The sequence below is a fragment of the Bos grunniens genome, chromosome 16 (assembly GCF_055505025.1).
Source record: "Bos grunniens cultivar Pamir isolate PY7600 chromosome 16, Bosgru_T2T1.0, whole genome shotgun sequence".
NCBI lineage: Eukaryota > Metazoa > Chordata > Mammalia > Artiodactyla > Bovidae > Bos > Bos grunniens.
The window spans coordinates 29,529,408-29,538,281 of record NC_141180.1 but is presented as its reverse complement, the minus strand read 5'-3'; the positions used below and the strand labels follow the sequence as shown (position 1 = coordinate 29,538,281).

The following is an 8,874-nucleotide window of genomic DNA, read 5'->3' as shown; positions in this document are numbered from 1 at the left end:
GGGTGCACTGAAGCCAGCACAGAGGGAGCTGTTGTCTGCTCACATGGGTGGATGTCTTAGCTGCCACTGACTCTGCATGCCTGGTCCCTCCCCGGGAGTGAAAACACTCACTTACTGGCATCACTGGGGCAGCCTGCTCAGTGCCGTGGCCCTGCCTGGGCGTGAGCTGGGCTGGGAAGGCTGAAGCAGGCAGTGGAGAGAGCAGACCCTGCAGTGTCCTGAGACTTGGGTCCTCCTGGCCAGCCACTGTGTGACATAGCCCCCTCTGCCCTTATCGTCACCTTGGTTTCCCCATCTGAAAATGAGAGAGGGGCTCAACATCTGTGGGGTCCTCTTTGGCTTGGAGCAGACAGGGTGAAATGTGGCTGCAGGGGCCCTGGTCAATACTGTGATGAGCCCTGGCATACCCTCCATGTTTTCTCCATAAATGGTCTCAGAGTGCAGGAGCTGGAGGCTTCCCCCTGAAAGTGGGGCCAAGCGAAGGGATGGGAGTCCTCCAGGACCCTTAGAGACACCTACTATGCATCCTCAAGGCATCAGTCAAGGACCATAGGGACAGGAAGAGGGGGCTTATGGAAAAGGGGGCCAGGTAGGCTCTCTGCCAGGCTGCTGGGTGCAAACTGAAGCAGAGAGGGCATCCAGGCAGGGACCCTGAAGACCAAGAGAAGCTGGAGCTGAGGCGCTGGTTCAGGGGTAGTAGCAGAAGTCACTGCCTCCAGATCCAGCTCTGTGAGGCTCCCAGATTGTGCAGGGAGACCAGACTGGCCCAGCAGTAACCATTTATATGATGGACTTCCTGCAGAATGTGAGCTTCTGGCAACAGCTCCCCAGACACACTCATGTGTTAGTGTGAGGACTGTCCTTGGGGGCCATCCCCATGTGACCCACTCCCAGTCCAGCTTGGCCTCCCGGCCTAGGACAGCTCCACCCCTGTTCACCTCTTCTCCCAGCCCCTGCCCACCCTACTGTCCCAGAAGCTCCTCCTCACCAGAGCGAGAGAAAAAACTCAGGAGGCTGGGACACCCTCCCGCAGGAGTCAGAGTGAGCACGCTTGGTTGTCGGCAGGTGTTGCACAGAGTGATGGGGGAGGTCAGAGCCCAAGGACAGGTGTGGTCCACTGTTCTGAGGTCCTGGCAAGGTTTGCATCCACTCCTGCATGAAGAAGCAACCATAGACCTTGGAGGAGGTCTCAGAGACAGGCTGTGACTGGCTGAGCCCTCAGTCCCCTGTCTCACTTTCTTTCCACAAAGTGCCTTCTCTGCTACATAGAGGGGTCACCAGCATTTTGTTCTCTGGGACCTTAGAGGACAGAACTCAAGCACGGGGAAGCAGAGTAGAACCTCAAAGAGAAACAGCCAGAGGTACCTGGAAATGGCCTTCACTCTCTCTGTCCTGGGTAATGGGCTCCTCCAACCCCCTGTCACTCCCAGCTGCTCTCCAGGGTGCCCGCCTTATGGCCAGTAAGTGGGGTCAGGGGTACTGAGGAACCTCACAGAAACCACTGTTGCTTTGGATTCCCATTCATTTTTCTTTCTTTAATGAAACTTGTACCCCAACAGAATTTACAGGGTTTCACTGTGCAGTTGGCTATATATTTTAGGATCTCATTCGCCTGTGCCCTGGTGGGATTGCTGCTCTGCACCTGCCTGCACCAGGAGGAGGAGTGGGTGGTCTGAGCCTCTCGTACACAGTCTCACCACAGGGTCACCTGGAGAGCCAGCAATCACTTTGTCAGCATAGATTTGTCTGTTAGGGATTTTCAGAAGTAGAGAGCTTAGGTGGACAGTGAGTTTTACTGTTTCTCTCCACAGCTCTGGCCCAGGCTGGTGTTCTAAGGTCATAGGTTTAGCCTGACCCCATCCCAGGGCAAGTCTTGGACTCCCATTGCCAATGAGCCCTTCTCTCCAGGACAGATTGAATCAGTAACATCCTGTGGTGTGCTCTGATGTCTTTGTGGGCGCTCTCTGTGAGCTTCTGAGCTCTCCATGAGCCCATCTTATCTTCTGTGCTGATGTCTAGGGTGTCACAATGGGTGGCCCTGGGGCACACATGCCCCTGGAGTTACGCACAGTGCCCTGCATGTGGACCCAGAGGTGGGTTGGCCGAAGGGCACAGCGTGGTACTGGCTGAGATCCTGAGTAGAGCCCATGTGCCGAGGCCAGACCACACCTACCATAGACGTGGGAGGGCAGCAGCTCCAGGCCTCTGTCCAAGGACACAACCTGACGCGTTCCTCAGAGCATTTAAGAGTCCCAGCTTGGCCCTGGGGGCTTCCCACCTGCAGACTGGGGACATGGGAAGACTGCTTGGAGGCCACTGAGAATGGGAGGAGAAGAGGCAGTTGGCAGAGCTGGGGCTTGTATAGGGTATTTTCACCTCTGTGTAGAGGAGTGTAGGCATCTCCAAATATGCCAGGTCAGAGGACCCCAGTCTTTGATGCTCTGTGTACATCAGATGCCAACAGACTCTCCTAGAACAGAAACACCACCCTCCTGGATTAACTGGCCTTGTCAAAATCTGAGAGTTTGCCTCATGTCAGCAATTGTGTAACTTTCTATCTGAGATCCACTTGGTGTGTGTGGGTTCCTGAGTGCCTAAGGCCTCAGAGATGGGACAGGTGATTCAAAATTGGTAAAGAGCAAAGCTATTACTTGGGCTGGGTCATCCCATCTTCCAGCCAGGAACATGGCCCTCAGGAAACTTGTCAGCTTCTGCTCAATGCAATATGCGATCTAGGTTTGTCATAGCTTTCTTCCAAGGAGCAAGCACCTAGACAGCATATTAAAAAGCAGAGACATCACTTTGCCAACTGAGGTCTGTATAGTCAAAGCTATGGCTTTTCCAGTAGTCATGTACAGATGTGAGTGATGGACCATAAAGACAGCTGAGTGCTGAAGAATTGATGGTATCGAACTGTGCTTGAGAGTCCCTTGGACAGCAAGGAGATCAAACCAGTCAATCCTAAAGGAAATCAACCCTGAATGTTCATTAGAAGGACTGATGCTGAAGCTGAAGCCCCAATACTTTGGCCACCTGATTCAAGGAGCTGACTCACTAGAAAAGACCCTGATGCTGGGAAAGATTGAGGGCAGGAGAAGGGGGCAACAGAAGATGAGATAGTTGATTAGCATCACTGACTCAATAGACATGAATTTGAGCAAGCTCCAGGAGATGGTGAAGGACAGGGAAGTCTGGCATGCTACAGTCCATGAGGCTCACAAAAAGCGGACATGATTTAGTGACTGAACAACAACTACCTACTCACCTTCAAGACTCACAGCAGCATCCCCTCCTCCAAGAAGCCTCCCAGGATCACCTCCTCTCGTGGTAGGGCCCCAGTGTGCCCCCAGAACACCAGCATACATCTCGTTTCCCAGGTTTCCTGCTGTGCTGCCATGGCCCTGGGCAGACCCGGGTACTCAGAGGTGCTCCAATCAGAGCAAACTCAGAGTGGGTAGGAACACAGTGCTGGTGGCTTGAAAGGGCCAGGTGGAGGTCCTACTGTGCTGATTTGGGTGGCTTCACTGAGTGATGGTGCTGGCAGGCTGGGCCAGAAGCTGGGATGGAAGTGTTGGGAGCAGAGGGAAAGAGTGCTGGCAGAGACTGAATTCTTGAAGAAGGACTTGTCCTCCAGGGAGGGACAGGCACAGTCAGCAGACATCATCCCCAGTCCTGGGCAGCAGGAGCCCAGGCCCTGTTGGGTGGCCTGAAGATGTCAAGACCTCCCCGTATCCATCTCTGGGGATCCTGGTAGTTAGGCGTCTGCAGCTTCTAACAGCCAGGCCAGGCCGCCATGTCTCTGGAGCTGCATCCTGGATGCTCTTCTCTGGGCCCCTCCTCCAGCCCTTTGTCCCTCAGGATGCCCAGGCATGTGCAGCTGCCTCCCCAACCCCTGAACCCCACTCTGGCTCTGGCCAAGCTCACAAAGCTCCACCACAGGGGGAGGGGCACACATGGACACATGCCTGGGTGCACATGAGGTCTCCCATTGACCTTCCCATGCCTAGCCTGGGGGTCCAGCTGTGGCTGCTCATTCTGATGCTATGGGGATGGGGGTCTAGGGGATGCCATGGTAGCCATGATGGCAAAAAGCAGCATCAGGCCCATCTGAAACAGCGCAGGAGGGTTCCAGAGACCTCCCTCCCCCGCCCCACCTCCACTGCCTGCAGCACTGAGGCCAAGACTAATAAAACACCCACCTCACAGGAGACAGCTTTATCTTGTTGATCGGAAGTCTGCCAGCCCAATTTATGATGGAACATAAGATCTCCAAATCTGAATTTATGTGCTGTAGTATAACGAGAGGTCAATGAGATTAAAAGTGGGCTCGTGAGAGGACCATAGGCAGCTCACTGCTCAGTGCCAAGCAGAAAGCCTCACAGCCCCTGAACCCAAGGGAGGCGAGGGCCCAGTCCAGCAGCAGGACAGGAAGGGGGAGGGCAGGGGAGAGACCAGCCCATGAGGCAGGTGGTGACTGGGGGAGGAGGACCAGGAGGCGGCAGGAGAAGCAGATGGAAAGGGGCATGGGCCTGGGGCCGGAGGAAGCAGAGGCGGCCTGGAGTATCAGGGCCTCCTGTGGGGAGTGAGGGTCTGGGGTGAAGGATAAGCATGGGTAGGGGCGGGTCTCCCTCAGGGACCTGGAAGCCCCTGGTCTGAGGACAGGTAGGAGGGGGCCCTGAGAGGGCTGAAGGACAGAATTCTGACCCTGGCCCAGGACCCATGGTCTGAGGACCTGGGTGGGCACGACGCAACTCAGGTCTTGCAGCTTAGGGCCATTCCCTGCCCCCTCCCCAACCCCCTCTGTCTTCAGTACCCGCTTGGAGTCATGGATGATGGTGAGGGAGGGGTGTGCTCTGTGGGGACCTGGGCCCCGGCCAGAGTGAGGCTGGCTTTTGAGCTCAGGCTAGAGCCTGACTTCAGAATTTATACAAATAAATGAAATGAAAAGTGCTGGCAGCCCTGATCTGATTACAGAGTCATTCATTCTCTGGTCGTTAATAATTTGTGCAATAAAGGATTGCGGCCGCTCAGTGAGGAGGAGGCTGTGGCCCAGCCTTCCCTCGGCGCCGGGGCCGCGGGAACTGGAAACATAAATTATTAGTTTCTTATCGCTCAGCCCGCCATTGCTCATGCTGCCAGGGGCCTGGCAGGAGCCGGTGGCGGTCCTGCCGCCTGCCTGGGCCTGGCTCTCAGCTGCTGCTGGCTGTGGAGACTCTGGGGGGGGCCCTCATCTTCCCTCCCCCAATCCTTAATGGCAGCACCCTGGAGCCTCAGCCTTGGAGAGTGTGCAGCTGGTGCCAAGGACAGCTCTGGCGCAGGTGGAGCTATGGGGTTTAGCTCTCATGCCCTGGACCTCAGCCTTCCCCCCAGCCGTCTCCATGCAGGCCTCTGCCAGTGAAGCCTCATCACTAGAGGGGTAAAGTTGCATGCTTGGACCCTGGTACTTGCCTAGTTAGTGCAGAGGTCACTCAATACAACAGAGGCCCACGCTCCCCCTCCCCACAACACACCACCCAGGATGAAGGAAAGAAGGAAAGATTGGTGTCTGGGTTCATATCACCTCTTCCAGGTGTGTCTGTGCCTCCCTGGGTGGAACTCAGGGCAGGCACTTGTACGGGGTATGATACCTGCAAGCATGGCACCACTCACTCCCTGCTCATCCTGTCTTCCTGTGTCCAGCACTGGGCTCCTGGTCAGGCAGGTGTGCAGCAAGCAAACAGTCTAGATACGTGGCTGGTGATGATGGAGTTCCCGGTGCTAAGCCATGGCAGGGTTGGGCTAGGTGGGGGTGACCCAGGGCTGTCCCCTGGGCTGTGCATCTGTGCCCCCAGGTGGAGCTGCTTAGGTGCACAGAGGTGAGGGCTGAATGCAGAGGCCGAAGACCCCAGAGTGCTCCAGCCTGAGTGGTGATTAAGGCAATTATGGTGATTACAGAATTATAGAAATGAGCACCTTCAGGCCGGGTTCCCACCCCCCAAGTTGAGGAGGCTGAGGGCAAGGCAAGGTCGGGGAGTTAGGGTGGGGGACTCTGGGCTCCAGCCATCCTGAATGGAGGATGTGGCAGGATTGGACGTGGGCACGGACGTCTCTCTCCTGCTAGCCAATGTCACTGGACCCGAACATTGACATGCCTCCCTCTCCCAGCTTGCTTGCATCCTGGGAACCACGGTTACCTGAAGCCTACCTTGAACCCACCAGGTTGGCAGGACGTGGGGGTCAGGGGTGTGCTCTGCAGAGTGCCCGAGGCCATATGCCCAGGGCACTGCACCCACCACTTACTGGCTGTGTGGCTTTGGAAACACCTTCACCCTTTCTGCTTCTGAATCTGTAAAAAGGGAGCGTGAATTAAACAAGATTCGAGTGTATGTTTTGAGCATCTACTCTGTGCCAGGCATCCCAGGCCTGTGTGGGGTTGGGTACGTGAGCCTGGTGACCTCCACAGGGTCTGGCTGTGAGCCCACACCCCTTGAAGGGATCTTACTTGTTCAGATTTCAGATTCAAGTTTTTACCCTCCTCCCACAACAGAATGCCCCCCTCCCCTGCCTGCAGCATTCACTGTTGCTCCAGACACATTCATTCTGTCCTCAGGCTTCTTGAACACCTGGATATGGTTGTAGGAAAAGCTTCCATGTCCTCGAACACTCATCCTTTCATCACAGTCATTTCTGGGCTGTATCTTCCTGCCTCCATGCACATCTGCTGATTTTTGATTGGGTGATCACCGCTGTGAGTTTTGTCGGGATCTGAATATTTCATAAATATCCTTGCACTTTGTTCTGAACACCGGGAAGTTAGTTGGTAGCATTTTGGTCCCTTTAGGTCTTGCTTTTAAGCTTTGCTGGGAAAACTAGAGCAGCTTTTAGTTCTGGGTCAATTTTGTCCTACTTTATAATGGCAAGACCCACTTGATACTCTATCTCTTTTTCAGCTTTTCCGGCCTGGCTGTCAGAATGAGCCCACACTTTTCACATCCTCCTTGAGCTCTGGACATGACTTCCTTTGACCTTCTTGGTGGGTCTTTCCTGGCCCCCGGCACGATCCTCACATGCACGGGCTGATCTGTGCTCTGCAGACTCCGGGGCTCCCTCCTCCCCAGGGCTCCATCCTGCAAACTTTTTCTGCCTTGGCTTTCCAGGCCTTCGAGTTCTGTGTCTCCCCTCCGGGGCATCCCTGAAAGTGCCTGGGTCCCCTTCTTGCTCCACAGCTGGATACTCTGGGGGCAGCATACTGAGGGGTCCAAGGACTCACCACAATGGTTCCTGCCTTGGACATCTAATGTCGTGTTTCGAGGGCTGTTGTGTCCTGAATTTTGTCTGGTCTTTGAGTTGTTCTGGCAGGAGGGTAGATCTGGCTGCTCTGTCTTGTCAGAGTGCCTGTCCCATGAGTTCACAAGGTGCCCCACACTGGTGCAGGGCCTGGTATAAGGGAGTCTCTTGGCAGGTGTTTTCTGAGTGTCTGGGTCCCATGGCCTGTACAGCCTGCTGCACAAAAGACCCTCTGCCCCGTCACTTGCCAATTCGTCACAGCCTGGTAAAGGCTGGGACATCCCAGGGCAGGGGCATCAGAGGGGGCTCCATAGTCAAGGGCCTGGAAGCCAAGCTCTCTGCAGCACCTTAGCCTGTCCTCTGTTGGCCACTTCCAGCTCCATGCCTCAGGCCTATCCCTGCTGCCGTGAGTGGCTGGTGGCTTTACTAAGTGGACCAGGAGGACATGGGAGGAGGGAGTTGGCTACAGCATGTTAGCTGTATAAGTGAACCCCATGTCTGGAGCAGCGAGAGCTGGGAGAGAGGCTGAGTCCACTTTGGGGAGAAGCCAGCGGGCCCGGGACCAGGGTTCCACCCGTCAATGGGGAAGACTTCATCACCAGCACCCCAGTGATAGTCACTGGGCGAGGAAATTTAATCTTGGAAAACCCCGGGTTTGTCTTATCCGCAGGTGCCCTCTGTAGACTGTATGAGCAGCAGCCTTGCTATGCACACACACCTGTCACACACAGGACACAGGTAGGGCTGGCAGCACCAGGCTTCAGCTTGGAGTGGCCACAGTCTGAAACATAGGTGGGTTTGGATCTCAGTGTGTCACCTCCCAGGGGCTCTAAGGACAGCGTGCTACTGACATAGGGAGCTTGGGGAGAATTCTCTCAGGCTGGTCCTCTGGCCACTGGAGCACCCTGGGGCATGGTTCCCAGAGGAGGCAGACATCCGACCTGCAGGCAGCCCTGGGCCTTGGCTCCCAGCTCTGCAGATGGATGGGCTGCTCCTGAGCAGCGTGGAAGGTGGTGGACCAGAGTGGAGTGGAAGTGAGGGTGCCATCCATATGAGTTTTGGTCATGAACTGGGCTATGTTTCTTCTGTCTGTGGGGCAGGTTAGACCCAAAAGCTCCAAAGAAGCTTTGGGGTGGTAGGTAAAACTCTGCTGCTGCTGCTGCTGAGTTACTTCAGTCGTGTCCAACTCTGTGCGACCCCATAGACGGCAGCCCACCAGGATGCCCTGTCCCTGGGATTCTCCAGGCAAGAACACTAGAGTGGGTTGCCATTTCCTTCTCCAATGAGTGAAAGTGAAAAGTGAAAGTGAAGTCGCTCAGTCATGTCCGACTCTTAGCGACCCCATGGACTGCAGCCCACCAGGCTCCTCCATCTATGAGATTTTCCAGGCGAGAGTACTGGAGTGGGGTGCCATTGCCTTCTCCGAAAACTCATTGAGTGATAGCTAAAACTCCCAGAGAGAGCCTGGGAAAAGGGCCTAGTTCAAAGTGCCACCCACCTTCCACACAGCCAGCTACAAGTTAGAGCCTCTGGGGATGCTCTCTGGTGGGGGGATGCTGCTTCCACCCACCCCTGTGGACCATGAAAGCCAGTGTGGCTCCTGGGAGA

The 8,874-nt window shown here is 55.5% G+C and overlaps 1 long non-coding RNA gene across 1 annotated transcript; it reads right to left on the bottom strand.

Annotated features, from left to right (window-relative positions):
- Positions 1–1,023: 1,023 nt before the first annotated feature.
- Positions 1,024–2,287, bottom strand: LOC147356443 (uncharacterized). The gene is made up of 2 exons (XR_015143289.1): positions 2,174–2,287; positions 1,024–1,152 (listed from the first exon to the last, which is right to left on the bottom strand). It is a non-coding gene; the product is annotated as an uncharacterized LOC147356443 (long non-coding RNA).
- Positions 2,288–8,874: the final 6,587 nt, after the last annotated feature.